General features: G+C 40.8%; 1 long non-coding RNA gene across 1 annotated transcript in view; it reads right to left on the reverse strand.

Annotated features, from left to right (window-relative positions):
- LOC309352569 overlaps positions 1 to 21039 on the reverse strand; it is a 36214-nt gene extending 15175 nt beyond the window's left edge. Inside the window, exon 1 of the long non-coding RNA XR_014161382.1 lies at positions 20991 to 21039. This is a non-coding gene — a long non-coding RNA (uncharacterized lncRNA). The remainder of the gene's footprint in view (positions 1 to 20990) is intronic.
- Positions 21040 to 24256: the final 3217 nt, after the last annotated feature.

The raw sequence follows: 24256 nt of genomic DNA on the forward strand, positions 1-24256 counted from the left end.
TTCGCACAGCCAGCACTGCAGTGAGAGAGAGTGAGTGTGCCAGGTAGGGGCAGATAGCTGCGAGTGCGAGCGTGCCCTCCCAAAATGTTGCGCCCGGTGCGGCTGGCCCCCCCTGCACTCCCCACGCTACGCCACTGGATATCAGGCATGGGGGAAGTTTCATGCCCTTGGCCAGGGCCAGCACAGCCCTGCTGATGCTGCATCTGTACGTGGAGCCTTTGTTGGGTGAGTAACAAGCAAAGGGAGCTACTATGAAACTTGAAAGTTTGAGTATATGGATTTGTGTCTTTCCTCTCTTCTCCACCATAGCTGTTCCCTTTTGTGCCATTTCTCTTAGACTGTAAGCTTGAGGGCAAGGCCTCCTGTGCCATTTAAAAATCTTTGCACATTGTCTAGGAAAGTGGAGATACTTTTAAAATAAATTGTTTTGATCTCGAATTCTCCCCCTGGAAAAACAACAACATTATCTCACAATGCAACTGAAATTCAGACATGTTTGATTTTGAATTGGCCACCTGAATGGTGATGAGTGACACAAATGTTAGGAGCTGTTTCTTTGACACATTTGTATGGAATAAAGTCAACATTTGGCTGAATTACCTTGGATGAGATTTGCTCTTATAGTCCAGTAACTGTGACCCCCTCAGACTTCTTTAGAGTGTAATAGCCTGAAATGGTCCTCCACCACTGGAGTTGTTAGAAATATTAGTGTGGGGGTGGGGTGAGAGTTTAAAGGCTTAACTATTTACTACTCTAAAGAGTGACGCCAGTTCTATTGTCTAAAGGGATGCAATAAGGTGGAGGCAGGGTTTGCACAGTCCAATCCAGCATATTAATTCAACTCAACACCCCCCCTCTTGCTGTGTGTGTGTGTGTGTGTGTGTTTGTTTGTGTTTGTGTGCATAGGTAGGGGATTTAAAATCTACATCTTTGGATCTGGATCTAAGGTTTCCTAGTGGTATTCCTTAAAGACAAAGAAGCACTTGAAGGTGATATTATGTGACTTCATTTTATTGCCATTTTATGCCTGCTTCTTCCTTTAAAAGATGCATTCCGTCTTACTGGCCATGTGTCCCCCAGAACATTTTGGCTACACCTACACAATCTGACTTTCATTTCTCAAGGCAAGGCCTTTGATGTCTGCACACGGACTATTTTTTCTTAAAAGTTTCCATCTGGCCCCAGCAGAGGAGTGCCCTGGGCCTTTAACCAGACTAAGCCATATTGTTATACTTAATGCCTTCTGAAAATCATCCAGGTTGGACCCGCTCCCTACACCAGGATATGCTTGTCCTGCATTAATGATCAGTGATTATGCATATGAACCCTCTGGGTCACTTCTCTAATTGCTCTGAGTTGTCAGCAAGCTCTGTTATTGAGAAAACAAATTAAGCACTTCCCAAAATCTTTCTCTACACAGACTAAACTGAAATCCCTTGATTTCTTCCCCTGATTGCATACATCTGGAGGGATCCCAAACCTACTCCAGGACTCTACAATGGCACACTGCTGAGGCACTACACCAGATGTTAGCTCTTTCATTCACTAACACATTAATCCCGCAAAGCACTTAGCTACATTTGGAACTTAAATCACCTGAATTGTTCCAGTGAAACAACTCAGGTGATTGTTTTCTGTCGCTTGGCATTCCTTTTAGAAAGGAAAGTGATGTTAAAATCAGTGCAGCCCATTTGCTTCTGCCTACTCTCTTTTTTACTGAAAGTTCAATCATTAAAAATGCTAATGATTAATCATCCCATTTCCTTCTAGTGGTCCTTGGATTTTACTGACAAACTGTTCTGTTTCTGATTCTGTGCTCTTCTACCTGAACAGAAGAGATTAGCAAGATTCTGTGATGAATTTGTGCCTGGGTGCATCATGCAAATGTACGTACAACAAAAGAAAATAAAATGCTCCAGTGTTCCAATAGTGAAAGAAGAAGGGATGAGGCGGTGACAAGCAACAGGATTCAGAGTAAGTTTGGTGCTCAAATCAACGACGCTGCTCCTCTTGAATGGAGAACTGGAGTCTGAAGCAGGAGCTATGGTGTCAGAACACAGAATGCGGTTTCGAGTGCACCACTTCTTTGTTTGTGAATAGCCAATTGCATGAAATGATGCTTGTCTGAATGTACCGGTAACCTAAGTCTTCATAACATCTATATGAAGCCCCTGTGAGTTGTCATTTGGAGATTTGAAGTGAAGTATCATCTGTATGCAAATGACACCCAGCTCTGTCTCTGTTCCAACAGAATCAGGAGAGGTGCTTGATGAGTGCTTGGAGGTGGTGTAGGGTTGGATGAGGCCCAATAAACTGAAGCTGAATCCTGAAAAGACAGAGATGTTATGTGTCCAAGATTCTCATGTCTGGGAGGTGGGGAGATGATGGAATTGCTCTCCCCTGGAAGGAGCAGGTCTGGGGTCCTAGATTCAACACTATTCCTGGAGGCTCTGCTCGCCTCGGTGTCCAGGGGTGCCTTTGATCATCTTTGACTCGTTCACTAGCTATAGCCCCTGTTGGACAGAGTTGATTTGGTCACTGTACTCCATATTCTGGTAGTTTGCAGATTGGATTCCTGAAATTCTCTCTATGTGGGGGCTGCCTTTGGAGATGACGGATAGAGAATTGCAATAATAAAAATAATTTTGGACTGGATCGTCCTTCCAATAATTTTGGACTAGATCATCCTAGTGTCTTCCAGAATTTGTTGGATCACAACCCCTATCATCCCTGACTATTGTTCATGCTACCTGTGGCTGATGTAAGCTGTAATCCTAAACCAGGGTGGAGGGGGCACCAGGTTAAGGAAGGCTGGGCTAGAAGAACCTTTGGTCAGAAGGTCTCTTTTTATATTCTTATCTGAAGTGCTGAAGTTGGAAATTTCTGGTCTAGATGAACCAAGAAAGGTGACAGTGATAGACAAATAATATTCAGGACAGATTGCCATGAGCAACTCTAAATCTAAAACATCCATAGGACAATGCATCCAATAATTTCTTTCCTTTCTTTGTTCTGCATTTTCTCCTCCTACTGGCTACTCCACTTTCTCTCTCAACAACTTTTCTGTCACAAAGATATGGATTATATAAGCTGCACTTGATGAGGCCAGCAATAACTGGTACACTTTGGATGTTACCTCAGTGCTTTGAATGAGACAGAACTTTAAAAGACCCCTTGCACAGTTCTGTTTTGTTGAAGAGAATTAGCATCACATTGCACCTGTAACAGCAACTAATTCAAAGAGGTATCTTTTTAGAACAATCTCTGTAGTTAAATAAGATTGCATGTACATTATCTGAATTCTCCTTAATAACACTATCAGCAAAAGGAAAAACCTGAACCGCTTCTTTATTGCTGAAAGATTGAAAGCATTTCTTAAGGTAAGTTAAAAAAACAACAACAAAGCCACAAAACATTTTGCCGAAAATTTGGGGTTGGATTTAATTTTTTAATGAAAGAATTTTTTTTGGGGGGGGGTGTAAAAAAATATTTGGGGAGATCTCTCAAAACTGTTGAATAATTTCATACTCACTCAAACACAATCTGGAGAATACTAATTATAGCTTCAGTCAGTATTAACAAAGCTAAATTTTCTCAGACTTTTCTTTCTCAGCCATCCCAAAATGGTTGGAGAATTCTTCCCCAATAGTTGGTGGGTTCCTATTTTGCCCTGTCCCTTTTTTGACATCTGCTAACAGGATGGAGAAATTTTGGGAGGCGGCCACCCTAAAACTGTAGTTGAAACATCTGAATTATTAAATCAAATTGAATTTGAATTTATATAAACATACAGCAAAGTAAAGCATAGAAATGCAGGCTGTTAGTCTTTAAATTTTTGTCTTCCAAGTTTCTCCAAAAGCTTCCCACTTCCTCTTTAGCATATAAAGAGACCACATGTTTGACAAGTTAAAAATGGTTTACTTACAAACTCTTCAAAGTTCAGATTCATGTCACACAGCAGCAAGAATTAACAGGCAACTTATTTTCAAAAACGATAATAATTTCTAAATTATTTGTATAGAAACACAGATAGCTTTGGAAATATTTGGAAAATATTTGGAAAATAACCCTAAGCAAGTGAAAATGCTAGCAGGATTAAAGTAAATTCAACAGTATAACCTTCTATAAAGAGAGATAATTGGGAGGGGGTTAAATTAAATGGATTTTGGATTCCCCCCCCTAGAATATGCAGAAACTATGGGAAAATTTAAAGAACCATGAAGGGAAAGGAGGGAAGTTGATGGATGTATGATAATTTTGGTGGACATTCAATAATGGAAATGTATACCTGAAAATTTCAATAAAGATAATTAAAACGAAAAACAAAGATGGCTTGCTAAAGGCACATGATCTAAGTTTAGCTTAGACATCCTTACTAATTGGTTCACATGGTGGAAAGAAAGGAGAGAACAAATAGTTTGGTAACATTTTCTCCCCAAGTGAGGGGGTATGACCTATCTAAGCCTGGCAGGGCAGCCTTCATGAATCATTTAGAGTTAAGCATGTTGGTTATATGAAGGAGGAGGAGTTTGGACTTGATATCCCACCTTTCACTCCACTTAAGGAGTCTCAAAGCGGCTAACATTCTCCTTTCCCTTCCTCCCCCACAACAAACACTCTGTAAGGTGAGTGAAGTTGAGAGACTTCAAAGAAGTGTGACTGGCCCAAGGTCACCCAGCAGCTGTGTGAGGAGGAGCGGGGAAGCGAACTCGGTTCACCAGATTACAAGTCCATCGCTCTTAACCACGGCACCACACTCTTAACCACTATACCATGAGGCTGGATATATCTCACATTTAAGTCCATCCATTTCAACGGGTCTGTTTTGAGTCTAGGTTGGACTGCTTCATTACAAATAAATCGGATTACATAAGCACCACAATAATAACAACAAAACACAACAGAACTATAGCAACCATCAAAATCCTTCTGTAAAACCATATACAGTGGACGCTCGGGTTGCGAACGTGATCTGTGCGGGATGCACGTTCGCAACCTGCAGCATCCGCATGCGCGGGTTGCAATTTGGTGCTTCTGCACATGCACGACCGCCAAAACCTGAAAGTAACCCATTCCGGTACTTCCGGGTTTCGGCAGTCCGCAACCCGAAAAAACCCAACCTGTAGCGTCTGTAACCCGAGGTATGACTGTACTATGCAAAAACAAACAAACACACAGAGCACTAATCAGACCATGGTGAGTTCCCTCTGGATTGCATCTCACAGCAAAGGTGTTACAACTGAAAAGACCCTGTCTCTCATACCCACGAGCAGCTTGGGATCCTGGATTTTGTATTTCCCATTCTTTTCTCTCCACAAATCAAACAGCTGGTGAATTTGCTGGTTTTCTGACAGTGGACTATGCACATAAGATTGGATTAGAGTAGTGTACAGCACTCACATTTCCAAAGAGAATATACTGTGTACAATGAGACAGATGGAAACTTTTCCTACCTCACAGCACACTTCATAAACAATTTAAGGTGCATGGGTTAGTTTGCTCAATTTCTTCTACAATAACAGATAGGTAGCCGTGTTGGTCTGCCATAGTCAAAACAAAATAAAAAAAAATCCTTCCAGTAGCACCTTAAAGACCAACTAAGTTAGTTCTTGGTATGAGCTTTCGTGTGCATGCACACTTCTTCAGATACGGATTCTGGTTTTAAAATGATTCTTCAGATTTTTCAGGTATCTGAAGAAGTGTGCATGCACACGAAAGCTCATACCAAGAACTAACTTAGTTGGTCTTTAAGGTGCTACTGGAAGGAATTTTTTTATTTTGTTTTTCCTCTACAATAAGTTAGCTGCAAAACTGGAGGGGACCAGGCCTCAGCTTTTCAACCATTTCTGCCACTTCCTTTCCCTCAACGGATTACTACCAAGCCAGGTTCAAGGTCCTTGGACAATTTAGGTCCAGGATACCTTAGGGATGGCCTGAACCCTTATACCCCATCTCATTCACTGAGATCATCTGTAGGAGCAGTGTTTTCTTCGGGGATACTCGGGGGTACTCAGTACCAGCGCATCTTTTTGCTGTTGTTAAAACGTGTGGTACTTACTGTAACAACTTCATGGTGAGTACTGGCATCTATATTTCTTGGGGGGGGGAGCACTGTATAGGAGCTTCCTTGGCTGTCTTCCAAGTTGGTGAGGCTCATCTGACTTCAACTTGAAACTGCTCCCTCAGCGGTATTGGCCAACTCCTGCAGAATGTTCTTTCAATAGAGATTTACCAGGTGCTCTCTATATTAACCTCCAAATGTTTGCTGAAAACTTTCATTTGATGCCCAACTTATGCAGACAATTAAGAAAAACATATTCTGTAATAGTCAGCTGGTGATTTAATTTTTGTGTGGTTTTTATAATACATGTTGTAAACCACTTTGATTTTTTAAAACTGAAATTGTGGTATACAAATACTTTTATGAATTAATGACCCGGAAGCTGTCTGCGGACAAATGCCAGCTCCCTCGGCCTATAGAGCGAGATGAGCGCCGCAACCCCAGAGACATCCTCGACTAAATTTAATGGTCAGGGGTACCTTTACTTTACCTTTTAAACCCGGCTGTCATTCTTTGCAGCTGGCCTGATCAATGTGTAGAGGCTCAGAGTGGGAACCGCAGCTGTGAGCCTCTCTTCTTCCTCACCTTCTGTTGATTATATCCCATTTTAGAAAGGCTATGTTTCTCTTTTGATATTCTGTTAATCCATATGAGGTGTCTTATACGCCATCTGGTCCAGTTTTATGGGATCAGTTTCAGCTATTGTGGCCTGAAGATCTGGACCAGGAGCTTGTATCTGTGTGATCAACAATGCATATCTGTATTATGTCCCCCATGACTAATTTGAAATAGCCAAATAAATAAATAAATAAATAAATAAATAAATAATTTTTTATTGGTGCCCTGCCCTCCCTGGCTGGAGCTGGGCTCACGGCGGCTAACATCATGAAACTAAGACAGTATACAAAGAACATAAAAACAGGCAATCAATTAATTAAAGTACATCTTAAAATTAGTTCAGAGCAAATTGGCTGAGTCCAGTAGGTGGCTATGCTGTCTGGACTGGTGGGAGCTGGAGGCCAGCAGTATCTGGAAGACCACAGAGTCCCCACATTTCCTCTATGGTGTCCCCAGTAGAAAGGTGTTCTTACAGGGTTAAAAATGTAAAGCTGGTTTTAAATTGGTTTGAATCCATTCGGCACGTTCTTCTATATTGCCCGCTTTATCATGATACCCGAAGAGAGCTAATTCAACTGTTATTAAGGAAACTATCAGGCTGTTTAGAGAAAACTTATGTTAAATACCTTCTTTCTGACAAAGATTTAAATATCACCAGGCCCGTTGCGAAATTCTGTTTTATGGCAACGAGGACAAGACAGGCTGCAGTGACAGCAAAGGACGGTGAATGAATACTGATTTTAAACTCTGGATCGTAGATTTTAGCCGAAGGAGTGCTATTTTTAATGTAAATAAGTTTATAGGGAATTTTCAGTTTTGTCTACTGCTTCCCCCACCCCTTGGTGTAGATGTGTTGCTGTTAATTCTGTTGTTTGGTCTTTGAATGCAATATTGATTGATGATTGATTGATTGATTGATTCACTGGTTTTAAAATGGTTTGATTATGCTAGATTATTTAGGTTTCTTGTTTTGGTTTTTATTACTCTCTCACACACCTTATTATTATTATTATTATTATTATTATTATTATTATTATCATTTTGTAATGGTTTGGAACTTAGGTTGTTATTATTCTATAGACTGTATTGAATCTATCGGGGATAATAGCTACCCTAAAAGGCAGTGCATAATTCTTTAAAAATAAATAAATACAACTTTTCAGGCATACATAGTTCCTTTCTAGGAAGTCTTTTATCTTGCCATCAAAATGCAACAACCAGATCAAGAATATAATGAACTGGGTTTAATAAAGGGAGGAGTTAGTTGTTAAGTTGTGGGTTGACATAGCAGACGACACAGCGATTTCTCCAAAGCAGCTATTTATTTTGTAAGCTGGAACAGAACTAAGCTGAGGAGCTCAGTCAGCCTGCTTATATAGAGCTACAGAACAATTGTAACTGTTGCAACGTTCTAAAACTATCCAATCACTGAACGTCACTTTTCGATCCTTCATTTGCATACAAAACTATCCAATCACTGAACGTCACTTTTCGATCCTTCATTTGCATAACTATCTACAGTATCCCTTTGCTGGCCCAGGGTGAGAACTTCAGTACATAACATTAGTCAAATTCTGTTGCAACAAACTGTTACATGCTGGCATTAGCTACAGAAACTGTAAAATATAACAGGTGAAGTTTCAGGCATGAACTGCATCAAGCAAAGTGAATAATATAAATCAAGTGTTTCATAGAGCAGAAGTCTTATCCTTTTGATAATATAAATGCTTCTTAACACATGTTTCCCTTCAGTAATATATTACAAACACACAAGGCTGCTGGGCAGATAGAAGGATGCATCCTAAAATTGATGAGTTAAGGCTGCAATCCTAAACACGCTTACCTGGGAGGAAGTGTAGCTGAACTCAGTTAAACTTACTGCTGAGCTGACATGTAAGCAGAAACTAAGTAAACTTATATAAGACTGCAGTATAATTTTCCCTCATTATTATTTCCCTCAAGCAAGAAATATTTTGGGAAGAGATGTTCATCATATTTCTTCCCTAAAAATAAGCTTGACTACAGATCATGGATAAGGATGATCCATAAGGATAAGGCCACAGTTAAGAGGCCTTAACTGTGATCCCAGGTTTGGATCACATGCTAAGCCATGCCTGAGCTTAGCTGCTGTGGTGCCCTGACTTTAAAAGTCTCGAGAGGAACAAAGGTGTTGTAATATCCTCCTCAGAAGCCAGCAAGTTCACGTATTTGCACTAAGCCATGGTTTATTACTTATTTCTAAGGTGACATGCCTCAGAACCAGCACAGGTCCTACCATTAAGCAGGAGAGTGTGGCCATGGCAGGATTCTGGGAGCAGAACAAGAAACCTTTGGCCATTCCTCTGGAACTTCCAATATATTTCCCACTGTTTGGAGGAAAGAGCTACTATATGTGTACCATATTGTGTGCTCTGCTTACTGTCCCATTGCCTGTGTTGAAGTAAGATTCAACTTAAAGTTCAGTCAGCTCACCTTGCCCTTAACCTTAGTCAGCAAAATGTATTGGCCTTACTCAGAACTGCAAATACTTATTTTTCTTATACCGTATTTTTCGCCCTATAGGACGCACCGGCCCATAGGACGCACCTAGATTTTTGGGGGGGAAATAAAGGGAAAAAATTATTTTCCCCCCCCCAGGCGCGGGGCTGCGCCTCTCCCACTTTCCCCCGAGTTTGCAGGGCTGGCGAAGGGGAGGAGCAGGCTCCCCCCCCCGCCAGCCTTCTAACCAAGTCGGGGGACAGTGGGAAAGGCTCGCTGCGCCTCTCCCACTGTCCCCCGAGTTTGCAGGGCTGGCGACGGGGAGGAGCAGGCTTCCCCCCCGCCAGCCTTCTAACCAAGTCGGGGGATAGTCGGAAAGGCGCGCTGCGCCTCTCCCACTGTCCCCCGAGTTTGTGGGGCTGGCGGCGGGGCTCTCCTGAAGCCTGGAGAGCGAGAGGGGTCGGTGCGCACCGACCCCTCTCGCTCTCCAGGCTTCAGCGAAAGCCTGCATTCGCCCCATAGGACGCACACACATTTCCCCTTCATTTTTGGAGGGGAAAAAGTGTGTCCTATAGGGCGAAAAATACAGTAAGTGATACAGTGTAACCCTAAAGAAAAATTCAACCATTTTGTCACTAATGTATTTTTGATTGAGAAGATCCCTCATCTAAACCTAGCTATGTGATAATCCATGTCCCCCACAAATACAATGAGGTCTTATTTTTATTTTTTAAAGGCTTTTAAAAAGAACTGATAAGGAGGAGAGTCTGAGGGCATACCACAAAGCATTTGATTTAATTAAACATAAATCCACGTGAATTCAGACACCATGGTCATGTTTAACATATCCGAAATAACTGTTTGAGTAAGTATCTAGAAGGCTTGAGTGAAGAAAAGCTGGGGACATGTTTTAGCTGGATTTTAGAAAATGCTTTTGGATACAGTGCGTTATAGGGGGCTAATCCATAAGACGATAGCTAAATACACTAGGAAGGTGAGCTGCTTGACTAGATTAAGCAGTGGCTTGTCAATTGAATTGGTAGAGGGTAAGACATTTTATTCAGTGTCTGCAAAAAAAAACCTCCAAAAATCCTACTATAAAACATTTAGGGTGATAGACTCTTACAAGTAAAAGACCTTCTTTGGAGGTCTTTAAGCAGAGGCTTGACAACCATATGTCAGGAGTGCTCTGATGGTGATTCCTGCTTGGCAGGGGGTTGGACTCGATGGCCCTTGTGGTCTCTTCCAACTCTATGATTCTATGATTCTATGATTCTAAGTACAGAGACTGTATTACACAGAGTGACAAATGAAGGTGGCATGTCCAGTTGTCCACTACCAATGTCCAGAAAGAGACAAGGGATGAACAGGGCCACAACTTTATTATGACAATTCTTTGTCCTTTAAGGTGATGGCTAGGATGATGGCCTTACTCTGACACCCAGTTTGAGATCAGCCAGTATCTCTTCCTTTGAGGAAGCTCAAGGCAGCAGCATTAAGCTTGTGGAAGAAAAATCCCTCTGCAAGCCTCGAGCTGTCAGGCCTTTGAGATCACAGAAGTTCCCATCCCCAAAGAAGGGCTCCATCATTTCTTCATGTCCAGAGATGGGCTGGATATTACTCCCCTCACTACAATGGTGCCTCAGTGTGGGTACCAAGCCTCTTGTTATTTTCCTCCATACCAGTACTGTGCCACCTGCCAGTTGTGATGGACTATCAGGCCTTCTTGCCACATATCTTAGCATCGCCCCTAACCAATAATGTAAAGTGGTTGAACTTCTTGCATGCACATGATGCCAATCAGGTCAGGAGCAAAAGGTGACCAGCTGATCCCACACATTGTTAATATTGTTGACAATTTGGCGTGTGCTGACGCCTTAGGGAAGGCTCTTTGAGAGTTCTGGGCTCCTCCTACCAAAAAGGTCAGCACAGAGCAATATTTCAATATGGCCAATTGAATTTCTTAGTGAGATTCTGTATATCTATACCTGTGATTCTCAGAAAACATTAAGTGTCAATCAAGCTGATCTGTCTGTGACATCTGGCTCACTCCAGCAGCAGGTGCACTGGAAGAGAGGCTCTTCTTTCTGTGTCTTCCCGATCCCCTCTCAGCTCAACGTTGGAAGCACATTAGTGAAAACAAAGGTCTTCTCAATGATCACTACCAGGCTCTTGAATATCTTGCCAAGACTACACTGGCAAGTAGAGATGGGCATTATCTAGACAGGCATTTGTTTGTTTGTTTTTTCATTAAAATTTTTATTATATTTTCAATTTACAGAAAAGAGAAGAAGAATAAAGAAGCGAGAGAAAAAAGAAAAAAAGAAAGAAAAATAATCCAACTTTCAGAGTACATTTTTAAGTTATTAACTGAACTTCCCCACATCTCCCTCACCCTGCGTTCTTTACAATAAAACATATCAGCAAATTATTACCTTGTTTCGTGTCTTTTTTACATCTTTCAGAATATTTTACTTCTAGATTTAAAGTACCTTTTGTCAAGTATTTATACCTTAAAATAATAGATATAACAGCTTTAAATTTCAACTTTTCTTACTTATAACGTAGCTTCCTGTTTTCTCAATCTAGTTGCAGGAGCTAAATTTTCCAAATCATGCAGATTCTTAACATTCATACAACTTATAATGTTTTTGTAAATAGTCCTTAAATTTTTTCCAGTCTTCTTCCATTGTCTCTTCTCCCAAATCTCGGATTCTGCCAGTCATTTCAGCCAGTTCCATATAGTCCATCAACTGCGTCTGCCACTCTTCCAGCGTGGGAAGATCTTGTGTCTTCCAATATTTTGCTATAAGTATTCTTGCTGCTGTAATTGCATACATAAAAAAGGTTCTATCCTTCTTTAACACCCCTTGGTCCACAATGCCCAGGAGGAAGGCCTCTGGTTTCTTGGGAAAGGTGTACCTAAACACCTTTTTTAACTCATTGTAAATCATCTCCCAGAAGGCCTTCACTTTTGGACAGGTCCACCAAAGGTGAAAGAATGTCCCTTCAGCCTCCTTACATTTCCAACATTTATTATCAGACCTATGGTAAATTTTTGCAAGTTTGACTGGGGTCATGTACCACCTATATATCATTTTCATAATATTCTCTTTCAATGCATTACATGCCGTGAATTTCATTCCAGTGGTCCATAACCTTTCCCAGTCTTCGAACATGATGTTGTACCCAATATCCTGAGCCCATTTTATCATGGCTGATTTGACTATCTCATCCTGAGTATTCCATTTAAGCAGCAAATTATACATTCTCGAAAGTACCTTGGTCTTAGGTTCTAACAATTCTGTCTCTAGTTTCGATTTTTCCACCTGGAATCCTGTTTTTTTGTCCATCTTAAAAACCTCTTGAATTTGAGCATAGTGAAACCAGTCTTGCACCCTATTCTTTAATTTTTCAAAGCTCTGCAGTCTCCAATTATCTCCAATTTTTTCTATTATTTCCAATATTTTGGCCATCCGACCTCCATATTGAGTCTTTTTCTGGCCTTGGCCTCCACTGGTGATAACCACCTCGGAGTCTTGACTTCTAATAAGTCTTTGTATTTTGTCCAGACCATAAATATAGCTTTCCTGACAATATGGTTTTTAAACATTTTATGAACCTTTACCTTGTCGTACCACAAATATGCATGCCATCCAAAAGCATTATCGTACCCTTCCAGATCTAGGACATCAGTGTTCTCAAGGAGTAACCAATCTTTCATCCAGCAGAAAGCCGCAGCTTCATAATATAACCTTAAATCTGGCAGGGCAAACCCCCCTCTCTCTTTGGCATCTGTTAGTATTTTAAATTTTATTCGGGGCTTTTTGCCCTGCCAGACAAACCTAGAGATATCTTTCTGCCACTTCCCAAAACACTCCACTCTGTCTACGATCTGTAGGGTCTGAAACAAAAATAACATCTTCGGCAATACATTCATCTTTATAGCTGCAATTCGGCCCATCAAGGAAAGTTTCAATCTTGACCAAATCTCTAAATCTTTCTTAATTTCTGACCAACATTTTTCATAATTATCTTTAAATAAATTCAAATTTTTGGCAGACAAGTTTACCCCTAGGTATTTTACCTTTTTAACAACATTTAATTCTGTCTCTTTCTGAAACCCATCTATTTCCAAAGGTGTCAAGTTTTTCTCCAGAACCTTAGTTTTTTGCTTGTTCAATTTAAACCCCGCTACTCGACCAAATTCATAAATTAGTTCTAACACTCTCTTCGTACTAGACTCTGGCTCCTGTAATGTTAAAACCAAATCATCTGCAAAAGCTTTCAATTTAAATTGTTTCACTCCGACCTGTATTCCTTGTACCAACCGGTCTTCCCTAATCATGTTCAAAAGCACCTCCAGAACAGAGATAAATAACAGAGGGGATAGGGGGCATCCTTGTCGTGTTCCTTTTTCAATTTTAAATTCTTCTGTCACCACATTGTTTACTATCAATTTAGCTTTCTGCTCTGAATAAATTGCTTCTATTCCATTTTCAAACCCCCGTCCCACTCCCATCCCTTCCAAATTTTTCTTCATAAATTTCCAGGAGATGTTGTCAAAGGCCTTCTCCGCATCAACAAAAATTAACACTGATTTGGTATTAATGTTGGTTTGCAAAAGTTCCAAAATATCAATAATATTCCTAGTATTATCAGACAAATGTCTTCCTGGGAGAAAGCCTGCCTGGTCTTTATGGATTACTTCATTCAATACTTTTTTAAGTCTACTCGCCAAAATGTCTGCAAAGATTTTGTAATCCACATTTAGGAGTGAGATGGGACGGTAGTTCTTTAGTTGAGTCTTTTCTGTTTCCACCTTAGGGATCAATGTGATGAAAGCTTCTTTCCACGATTCCGGTGCCTTCTTCCCCTCCAAAATCTGGTTGCATACCTCCATTAATGGTTGTATCAAATAATCTTTCAATGTCTTATAATACTTGGAGGTAAGCCCATCCGGACCTGGAGATTTGCCTAGTTGCATATTTTGAATGGCACTCTCTATTTCTTGTTGTGTTATTTTATGATTCAGGATTGTTCTCTTTTCCTGAGCAAGTTTTGGTAAGCCATTTGTTTTCAAAAATTGGTCTATCTCCTTCTCGTCTTGTGGCCCTTGGGTATAAAGCTTTTTGAAGTATCTCTGGAAACACTTCCTAATTTCTCGAATGGCGGATTCCCTCCGAGCTCCGGAGGGAATCGGCTCCGCTGAGGATGGGTCTTGCCGCGCCGGCGACGCGGGGACCCTCAGAAACCGCAGGCGCGGATGCCTGCGGACCTGGTGACTCGGTGGGCACCTTAAGCGCCCCCCCGACTCATGAAGAGCCTTTTTAAAGGCTACGGAGGGGTACGGAGGGCGGCGTGGTGCTGTGAGTAGATCGCTGCCTCAGTGGAGTGAAGCCGCGAGCCATGACCGGAGAGCGCTAACTTTCTTCCTGAAATCTGGACTGTAAAACAAGCTACCCGTGAGTAGAAGGGAATTTGGACTTAAAATTTCTTGGCTTTGAATTTGGTACGACCGGGGGATGTGCTAAAGGGAAGTCCGCACCCCCCCTATCTACAAACGATCTAAAGCAAGGATCGGAGAACTAAGGTGGAAAAATTGCTGTCTGATCAGGGAAAAAAAAGATCTTTCCATGAATCTGGCAGGTGAAGATTTTGTGCTGGAGAGAAAGGGAGGAATTTTGGAACTTTTAATGTAAACCCCCCCCCCGAACCCGGGGGCGTCTTGCCGGAGGGAAAAAGAACAAAGAGCGTCTTGCCGGAGGGAAAAAGAACAAAGAGTTTGACAGCTGTCAAAGGAGCTGTCAAACGAGCGGCCAAAGTTAAAATCTTGTTATCTAATAACTCTCTCTTTTAAAAGCGATACATTTGAAATGAGATGGTTGGAAACAAAGTAGTAAATAAATGACAAAGTAACAGACTGTTGGAAAGGACTATCAAGCAATTGGAATCCCCCTAGGGGGGACCAGAGGCACTACAATGGCTGCAGAGGGAAAATTACTGGCAGAAATAGAAAAAATGTTTTTTCTCGTGGGAATTTTACAAGAGCAGACTACGGCTACGAGCAAAGTATTCATGACCTTGAATTCCAAAACAAACAATTCTGCCGAATGTATAAACGACACGCCTGAAAAAGAATCTGCAGCCGAGCCACAAGGAGGGTTGGAAAGGAAAGGAGGAAGGGAGACAGTTCAAGTGGAAAATATCAACCAACTAAATACCAACCAAAAGCCTATACTGACAGAAAGTAAAGAAGACCACCTTTGGATTACAACTCTGCAAAAGATGAGAAAGATGAAGAAGGAAGCCCCTGGATTACTTGGAACACTGGAATTTAAAAGAATAAAGAAATATGACCGAGACTTTCTTCTTAAGCATGGGCCTGATCTTCAGAAACAACAGTTTTTAAATTTTTTGGATGGAAGAAAACTTGATGTGACTGTGACAGAACTGTTTCGAGAACCGAAGACCAACAAAAAAGACTACCAACAAAACTGGCAGAGAGAGATTAACAGAGAATTAAGGGCCTCGGATGTGAGGAATCCGGGCTAGGAACTCTTTTTGGGGATGCTTCTCTGGGGACGGAAGCCGGGGTAGGGAGGGAGGGGAGAACAAAAACTTTTAAAACTTTATAATCTTTTATCAGGCCAAATGGATTTACAAGTAATATTAAAGGGAGAAATTCATGGGAAGGGAAATGGGGTCGACCTTAGGAAAAAGAGAATTGGAAAGTGAAAAGTTAAATGTTTTTAAGTAAAATGTTTTTTCTTTTTTTAAAACAACAACAATAATAATAATAATATGTGTAAGATAATGGATAGGAACTTGCTGAAATAATTATTGAAATTGGGATGTAGGAAGAGGGGGTGGGGGGAAGTCAGAGAAAGAGGGTAATGAAAGTAAGGGCATGAAATTACATACGTGTTTGTCTGTGTCTTTTTGTGTATGTATGTCTTTAAAAAATGTGAAAACCTAATAAAAATTTATATATATATAAAAAAACACTTCCTAATTTCTTCGGGTTTCTGGATATTTCTCCCTTCAATCTCTAGATTGGTGACTGTGTTCAGTTTCTGTCTCTTTTTCAATTGCCATGCTAATAGTTTTCCACACTTGTTAGCTGATTCAAATGGTCTTTGTTTCATTTGTTTAATTTTCCACTCAACTTCTTGATTTATCAGTTTCGCATACTGTGCTTGGTAAAATTTAATTTCTCTCAAGATCTCCTTTGATTTTGGCTTAGATCTCAACTTTTTCTCTCCATCTCTTATCTTCTCTAAAATCTTATCTTTTTTCCCATTCCAGAGCCTTTTCTTTATCGTGTTCTGTTGTATCAGAAACCCTCTCATAACTGCTTTGCTTGCGTCCCAGATTGTTCTCTTTTCCACTGTAGTATTCAAATTTATCTCAAAATAGTCTTTCAAGGTTTTTTGGGCCTTCTTCACAATCTCCTGATCTCTTAGTAAAGTGTCATTCATTTTCCATCTAAAGGAACCGGTTGGAGTAAGTCTTAATTCCATTTTCATAGCGTTATGGTCGGAGCAAGTTTTTGGGCAGATTTCCACTTTTCTAGTCATAGGCACCAGCCTTCTAGTTGTCCATATTTGGTCTATTCTTGTCCATGACAGATGGGCCTCAGAAAAGAAGGTTCCTTCTCTACCTAAGGGGTTCTTTGTCCTCCAGATATCAATTAAATCCATATTGTCAGTTAGTTCAAAAAAGGTTTTAGGTAGTCTGCCATCTTTTGTTAAACTTTGATCTTGCGACTTGTCCATATTTGTAGAGACTACTCCATTCATATCTCCCATCAGGATGATGTTAGTGTAGTCTAAATAGTCCAGGATTGTCTCATGCAGTTTCCTATAAAATTCTGATTTCCCCTCATTCGGTGCATAAATTCCTAATATCAAAAATTTTTCTCCTTGGGCCTGTGTTTCAATAGCCAAAATTCTTCCTTGCTCATCTTTGAATAAAAATTTTGGTGACAGGCTCTCCTTTGCGTAGATCACCACTCCTCTTTTCTTTACTTTGTCCGATGAAATAAATTCTTGGCCTAATCTTTTGTTAATCAAAAACTTTTCTATGGAGCCTGGTCACATGTGTTTCCTGCAAGCAAATGATGTCCAATTGTTCTTTTTTCAATATATGAAAAATTCTTCTATCTATCTAGACAGGCATTTGGGCCATCAGCTGACTATTAAGGGTGGACTAAATGTTTCTGCTGAGCAGAAACTATAGAGCTGCTGAGGAATTAGGGTACAAAATCTACCTGAAAAAATATGGGCAGACATTTTGGTGGGGAAGGTGGGCTGTTGGGTGGATTTTGTTGGTTTATGATTATAAGGCAGTCTGAGACTTTTTTAAACACGTTTTTTTTAAAAAAGTAGATCTAAGTGGCTAATAAGTGCGATTCACACTCAAAATGAAGCCAGAAACTTTTGTGGGAAGGACACTACACATGGGCAGCCATTTGCCTTCTGCTCCTGGAACAGGAACACTTCTGGCCTATTTTTTGAAATGTGTAGCATAGGTCATAGTTCCTAGTCATTTTATCCTTTAAAAATGTTTTTTTAATTCTTACAAGAAATACACAACCCACCCAGAGGGAGCAAACTCCTGAACGACCCCGGCTTCAGTCAACAATGGGTTGCACTAGGCTCAGGGAAGGCCCGTGGAGTAGCCATAATACTTAGTAGGGACCCGTATGGCTCCCCTTTATCACATGCACAGCCTAACAAGACAATGACAAAAATCCACCAACAGCATACAAATCAATATGGCTAACCTGATCCAAAACACCCACCCACCCCACTCACACAAAGATCACCACAGCCAATCACAAACAAACAACCATACCCTAGGCCAACCCCAACCTCTCTCACCACCAAAGGAACACAAGTGAATAGCAGAGAGCCTGCACAAGCGACACTGACACAAACCCCCACATATATTAAGTAAAAATAGACACATTGCCACCCGACCCCAATCCCACTCATCTTTCCCCCCTCCGCCTCTTTCTCCCTTTTCTTCCTAATGTCTCAACAAATGAAACTGATCTGTAAAAAATGTTATGGGGGGGGGGAGAGAGAGACATTGCACATACTTTTGTAAACCAAGAAAATCTTTAATAAAAATACAATAAAAAAAATTTTAAGAAGAAGAAAATTAAAACAAAGTAACTCTTGAGTCACATTGTAACTGTAATTTTGCTAATTCCTCTTTCCACTAAAATTCAAACAATTATCTCCCATATCTCCCATATCACCGAAGAGAGAGGGAAGGTTCAGCAAAGGTTTGATAACACAAATGATCCAAATGATCCAGGCTGCCTGGCGCTGGATACATGCCCAATCCCTTACCTTTAATCAATAAAGCTGTGGCTTAATTCAACCCAATACCAGTTTCCTGTGTTCATTTTCTTGGTCTTCCTCATACTGGACACAGACATCTCATGCCGGTGGTGGCAAATTGTTACTTCCCAACACAAGTCATGGAGAAGACCACCAGCAAAAAAAACAACATCATCAGGGAACAAGAGAGCTTTTAAATCCAGGTGGAAGACGTTGCCATGTGAAACATTTGGAAGAAACACTGGAGATAACTGACACACCCAAGGAGTAGAAACTCGTGAAGTAAAGGCTGCTTGATTGGGTGATCTGGTCATATAATTCACAGCAATGTAAGTTTCATTGCGAATAAGAGGTTGTTGTTAAAAAGCACCTGGATTTGTAGTTCATGTAGTTTCACAGCCAGCAGCAGGAGCTTCAATTAGAGTTCCATGGAAAGTGAGGAGCTAACTTTAAACAACTTGTGCACCTTTGCTTACAAAGCACCTGGTCATTCTGAAAAATGAAGGAATCTCTTGTGCAGAATCTCATTTAATATTCCAGGTCAAAGAAGAACTTCCAAGGGAAATGACACTCAACTCACAATGCAACCAAACAATGTGGAATGGATAATTTGTATTATCAAACAGGCAATTATGAATCTCAGTGGCATGTCTGATTTCAAAGAAAGAAAAAAGAGTTTACATGTGGCTAGCAAGAATTATCAGATGAGATTTGGGGGTGGTTCTGCACATCCCATTTATATACAGCTCTGTCACAAATGTTTGCCTTTAAAAGGCAAATGTTAAAAGATGCCCTTAAATTCCATTCTGTCTATGGACACTAGATGGAATAGATCTAAACCATACAGCACTTCCACTTATTAATCCCCAACAGTAATTAACTATGCCTTAATTATGCCACCTTCTGGAATAATGAAAAAGTGCTATGTAAAATAGTTAAATTTTAAAACCATCACTTTATATCTTGCTTTGACGAACTGAACACATTGGCACCAATGTGTTTTCAACTAAGAAAAAATAAGCCCATACTTGGATAAGCATATGAATGCAAATACTTTGCATACATTCTTCTTTAGCTATATGTTCTGCAAGTAAACGTTTTTGAATATTTTAACAAGTGGTTGGACATAGTTTTAATTTCAAGAAATCAGTATTGAACATGATTTGACTTTGTAGCTGCAATTTAGCTACTCCGCCAACAGCCCACATCCAAATAAAACAATGTGTAATCAGCTAACTATTAACCAGCTAAATATTATTGATTCAAGCCAGAAATTTTATATCAAAGTACGGTTTAAAAATCCACCAACATTTTTCTGTTACACAATTATGGATTGCTGGCTCTGGTTCAAGCATAGGGTTCACTAGGGTATCCAGGAGAATTCCTTTCCAGATAACTATGGGCACAATCCTACCACAATTAGGTTCCTTTGAAGTCTCTCTAATTTCAGCACACACTCAATCCTTTGAAATTGATAGGAATAAAATGTGCTTAACTCTTATGAGATTGCACCCTCTGATTTTATCCCATCATTGGATATTAAAACAAAGAAACAAACCTCTACTAATTGGCTGGTGAACTACATGGTGCACAAAATTAAATGGTTGGTGCACATCATGTGTCACACTTTATACATGGAAATGAATTTTGGAACATTTTGGCAGAAGCTTGTGAGAGTTTGTGCTGGGCATGAGGTGTGATGAAAGATGGCCTGGCTGGAGGGAAAGGGTGTCGTTGAGGAGTGGAGTCATGAATAATACCAGGATTCTTCTTTTTCCTGGTCTTCAGATTGGAAAACATCTCTTCTTTGGTATGAGATGCACACATTGTTTTACTCAGTTCTGCTATCTTTGCCCAGAGCAAAAAGTAAGTCCTTAATAATTTAGTCTTACAGATAACTCAGAATCATCATATCAGAGCTTTAGCCTTAAACCAAAGCTATTCATGGTCTGAACGTAGCGTCGCAGCTTTAAAATTTATAACCTTGGGAGCAGAAATCCATTTTAAATCTGCCTGCCCCCGCCCCTACCCACACAATATATCTATATCTGTAGATCAGACCATTGGGGCTTAGATTTATCATTTTTCATACTTTCCAAAGACTGTGAAAGATGAAACTAAGCTGCTGTGACTAAGAGCCTGTGAACAGTTCTTGTGATCTCAGTTTCACTGCCAGCCTTCCTAATGCTAAAAGTAAATTACTTCTCATTTGACAGCCAGTCTCAGTCACAGGGCAATCATCATCAGGCAACTTATACGAGCACTGTGCTCCCTGCGTATCTTCTATGCAAAGTTTCTCTGATTGGGTTCTGTCTATGGTCACTGATAAAGCTGAAGCTGCAGAGATCATACAGAAACTTGTTAGCTGAATAGGGCAATACATTATTCTCTGTGCAGCGTCCATAGGCCTGGATCCAAGGTCCCACTGTGTGTGTGTGTAAGGCACTTCTGGTCATGAGTTCCATCTGTAGCTCACTTACCTTCTGAAAGCTCTGGAGAATCTTGTGCCCAGCTGGAGCTCTTTGAGTGTGGGTGGAAAAGAAGAGAAATCTTGGGCAGCATGATTTTGCAATACGAAACAGGCAATGTTGCACTTATCAGAGGCATGCAGGAAAGTTTTTACTGCGCCTAAGCTGTGCGGCATTTTCAGTTGGAATACATTTCTTTTCTTTTCTTTTGGGCTGGCAATAGATACGCCCTGCAGCGTCAGACTCCTGTTTGCTTTGTCTCGCTGCCTTTTCAGGCACCAGGTGTGAATGGACTTTGCAGGATCAGGGGTTGGCAATGAACACTGGCAGGAACGAGGTCTTGTAAAAAAAAAAAAAAAGGTGACCAAAGTGCACAGTGCACAGAATTTGTAAGGACTAAGAGGTCAGGAACCAGAGATCAAGCCAAGCTAACCATCCCAACCAAAATGGCAGGGTAATAAACAAGTGAGTTCACAGTGAAATCATCAGTCTGTGAAGAAGAAGGGGCAGGTTTCAATAATTAACAAGTCAAGCAAGGGATCAGGGATAATACACAGAGTAAGTATGAGAGAAGGCATACATTACAGTGGTACCTCTGGTTACGTACTTAATTCGTTCTGGAGCTCCATTCTTAACCTGAAACTGTTCTTAACCTGAAGCACCACTTTAGCTAATGGGGCCTCCCGCTGCTGCACCACTGCCACACGATTTCTGTTCTCATCCTGAAGCAAAGTTCTTAACCTGAAGCACTATTTCTGGGTTAGCGGAGTCTGTAACCTGAAGCGTATGTAACTCAACACACATTTTTGTAAGCTCTTATCCGTAATATAATGGAGATTTATATGTTATTTTTACTACTATATGCATTTTTATGCACAATTTACCCCGATACATGCATTATTGTATGAGTTTTGGGAACCTCATTGCAAAATTTGAGTGCAAATTTTGGACAATAGCTGCATGGTGAATATGTAGACAAATACCACCTTCTTCTTGGCAGTACGTTCTTCTTAGATGTGTACAGTTAATCTTACCCCAAATAGTACCCTAGCTGCTGACTCTTTGCATTTCCCTAGCTTCCTGGCAGGTGGGGAGATGGCCGGGAGGTCAGTGGAATGCAAAGACTGGTAGCACTGGCTCTGCCAATACTGATGCACTATATTGGCCTCGTGGTCATCTTGCCCCTGGCCCACCTGCTGGGAAGCTAACATAGCAGCTCCACCACATCTGGTGAGCTGTTCCTGCATAGCTTAGTGGTATGCTTTGGATTCAGAACATTCAATATGCACCATCTCCAGTACAGTGGTACCTTGGTTTACAACCATAATCTGTTCCAGAGGTCCAGTTGTAAACCAAAACAGGTTGTAACCCAAGGTGCGCTTTCGCCAGTGGGGCCTCCCCCAAAAAGGGGGGGGGAGTTGTAATCCAAAAATAGGGACACACACTTCCGGGTTTGACGAGGTTGTAATCCAAAACAGTTGTGATCCAAAATGGTTGCAAACCAAGGTAACACTGTATTTATTACTGATCTATGTATATGGTGTAGCAAGTGTATCTGCAGTCGCCTATTTTTGGACTTACAGATGAGCTTCCAAGTCAAGGAGGTGACTCAGGCTCAGAAACAAACATATTCTTCCTATTCTGATAGAAATCAGCTGTGCAGGACACTGATTGGCTAGCTCTGGTGACAATCACAAATCCATGTTCCTCCCTTCTCTCCAGTGACCTGTCCAAAGTGCTGATTGGCCTGCATTTGTGGCAATCATGAAGTCATTCCTCCTGCACAAAACAATGCTTTAAATATTGTTTTGAAAGTGCTGAATAGACTTTAAAATAACTGAAGGCCACCTGAAAAAATCTTTTAAAAAACCAAAACCAAGAACCCAAAAGCCTACAGGGAAAGGAAATAAGAAAATGCACACTGATTTCCAGAGGGATTTATTTCTGTACGCAGCCAAAAGACTCTCAGGTAGCAGCATGGTTAGGAAAGTCTATTGTGAAGAACTTGCAAATAAAGTCAACAGCACTGGTCTCGATAGACCACTAGTCTGACTTAGTAACGTTCACATTAAATCTAAAGGCTCACTATATTGTGATCTGTAGCATACAGAAAAATTCAATAGAAGTCCTAATAGGAAAGACAGCTACTAACGAACCACTACTCCTTCAAGGCTTCTTTTTCCTTGCCAACTATGCTCCCTTTTACAGAATATTTGGAGAAATATTCAGGCACTTGTGCCGGTACTCTCCTGATGATACATTTGCTAATCATATTCAGCACGAGTCCCACATATTAATAATACCATGCCAAAATATTTCTACAAAGGTATATAAACTTGGAGCAGCTGGGATTTTTTATTTATTTTTGCCAGATTAGCTATATTGTTTCTAATTTGCCATTTTTCTTAACGAGCCTGCTGGATGAACTGGAGCAAGATTACAATCACGATCGTTTGCCAGCATTTGAATACTCACTCAAACAGCCTCTTTCTCTTGTATCATATATTTACACCATAGGAAAATCAATTCTGTTTAATCCTGGTGCTGCATTCTAACATTTTCTTCCCAAGACAACTTAAGTAGTTTTATTATACCAATTGCAACCCCACAGGGAACACACACAAAAGTTGCAAATTTAAATGTCTATTATTTTAAGGGGTTGCTGGAAAATTGGCCGTATATAAGCAGACAAGTGAGAGGTGTGAGATGAGGATCTCGCATGACTCCTCCTGGAAATGCTGTCTTCTGCAGTCTTTGTTGCCCTCTCCTTGGGCTTGTTTGTATTTTTCAACCCACTTGTGATGATTATTGGTTATTAGGTTTTTGTGTTACGGGCAATTTTTTTTTTTACCTAATTCAGTAAAATATGATGATGAGAAACAGAAATGCTATAGTGGCTGTAACACACATTTGTAAGCATATAAAAGCAGCAGTAGGTTAAGCATGTACTTAACTTCAGGTAAATGTGCATAAGATTACAACCTTATTTGTAGTTTCCGTCATCACCCTTTCTTGATATGAAGTACAGGTTCCTGGCCTGGGAACAGTCAGCAGGGTCAGCCGAATGCAAGCGATCCCTCTGCAGGCGCACACACCCCGCCCCACCACTGGCGAAGCAAGGAGAACCAGTCAGTGGCGTAGCGTGGGTTGTCAGGACCCGGGGCAAGGCAAGTAATTTGAGCCCCCTAACCCGTGGATTTGCGCCCCCTAACCTTAACCCCCAGATGTTGCGCCCGGTGCGGCCGGCCCCCCTGCACCCCCCACGCTACGCCACTGGA

This window comes from Podarcis erhardii (genome assembly GCF_964252035.2).
Source record: "Podarcis erhardii genome assembly, chromosome: 11".
Taxonomy (NCBI): domain Eukaryota; kingdom Metazoa; phylum Chordata; class Lepidosauria; order Squamata; family Lacertidae; genus Podarcis; species Podarcis erhardii.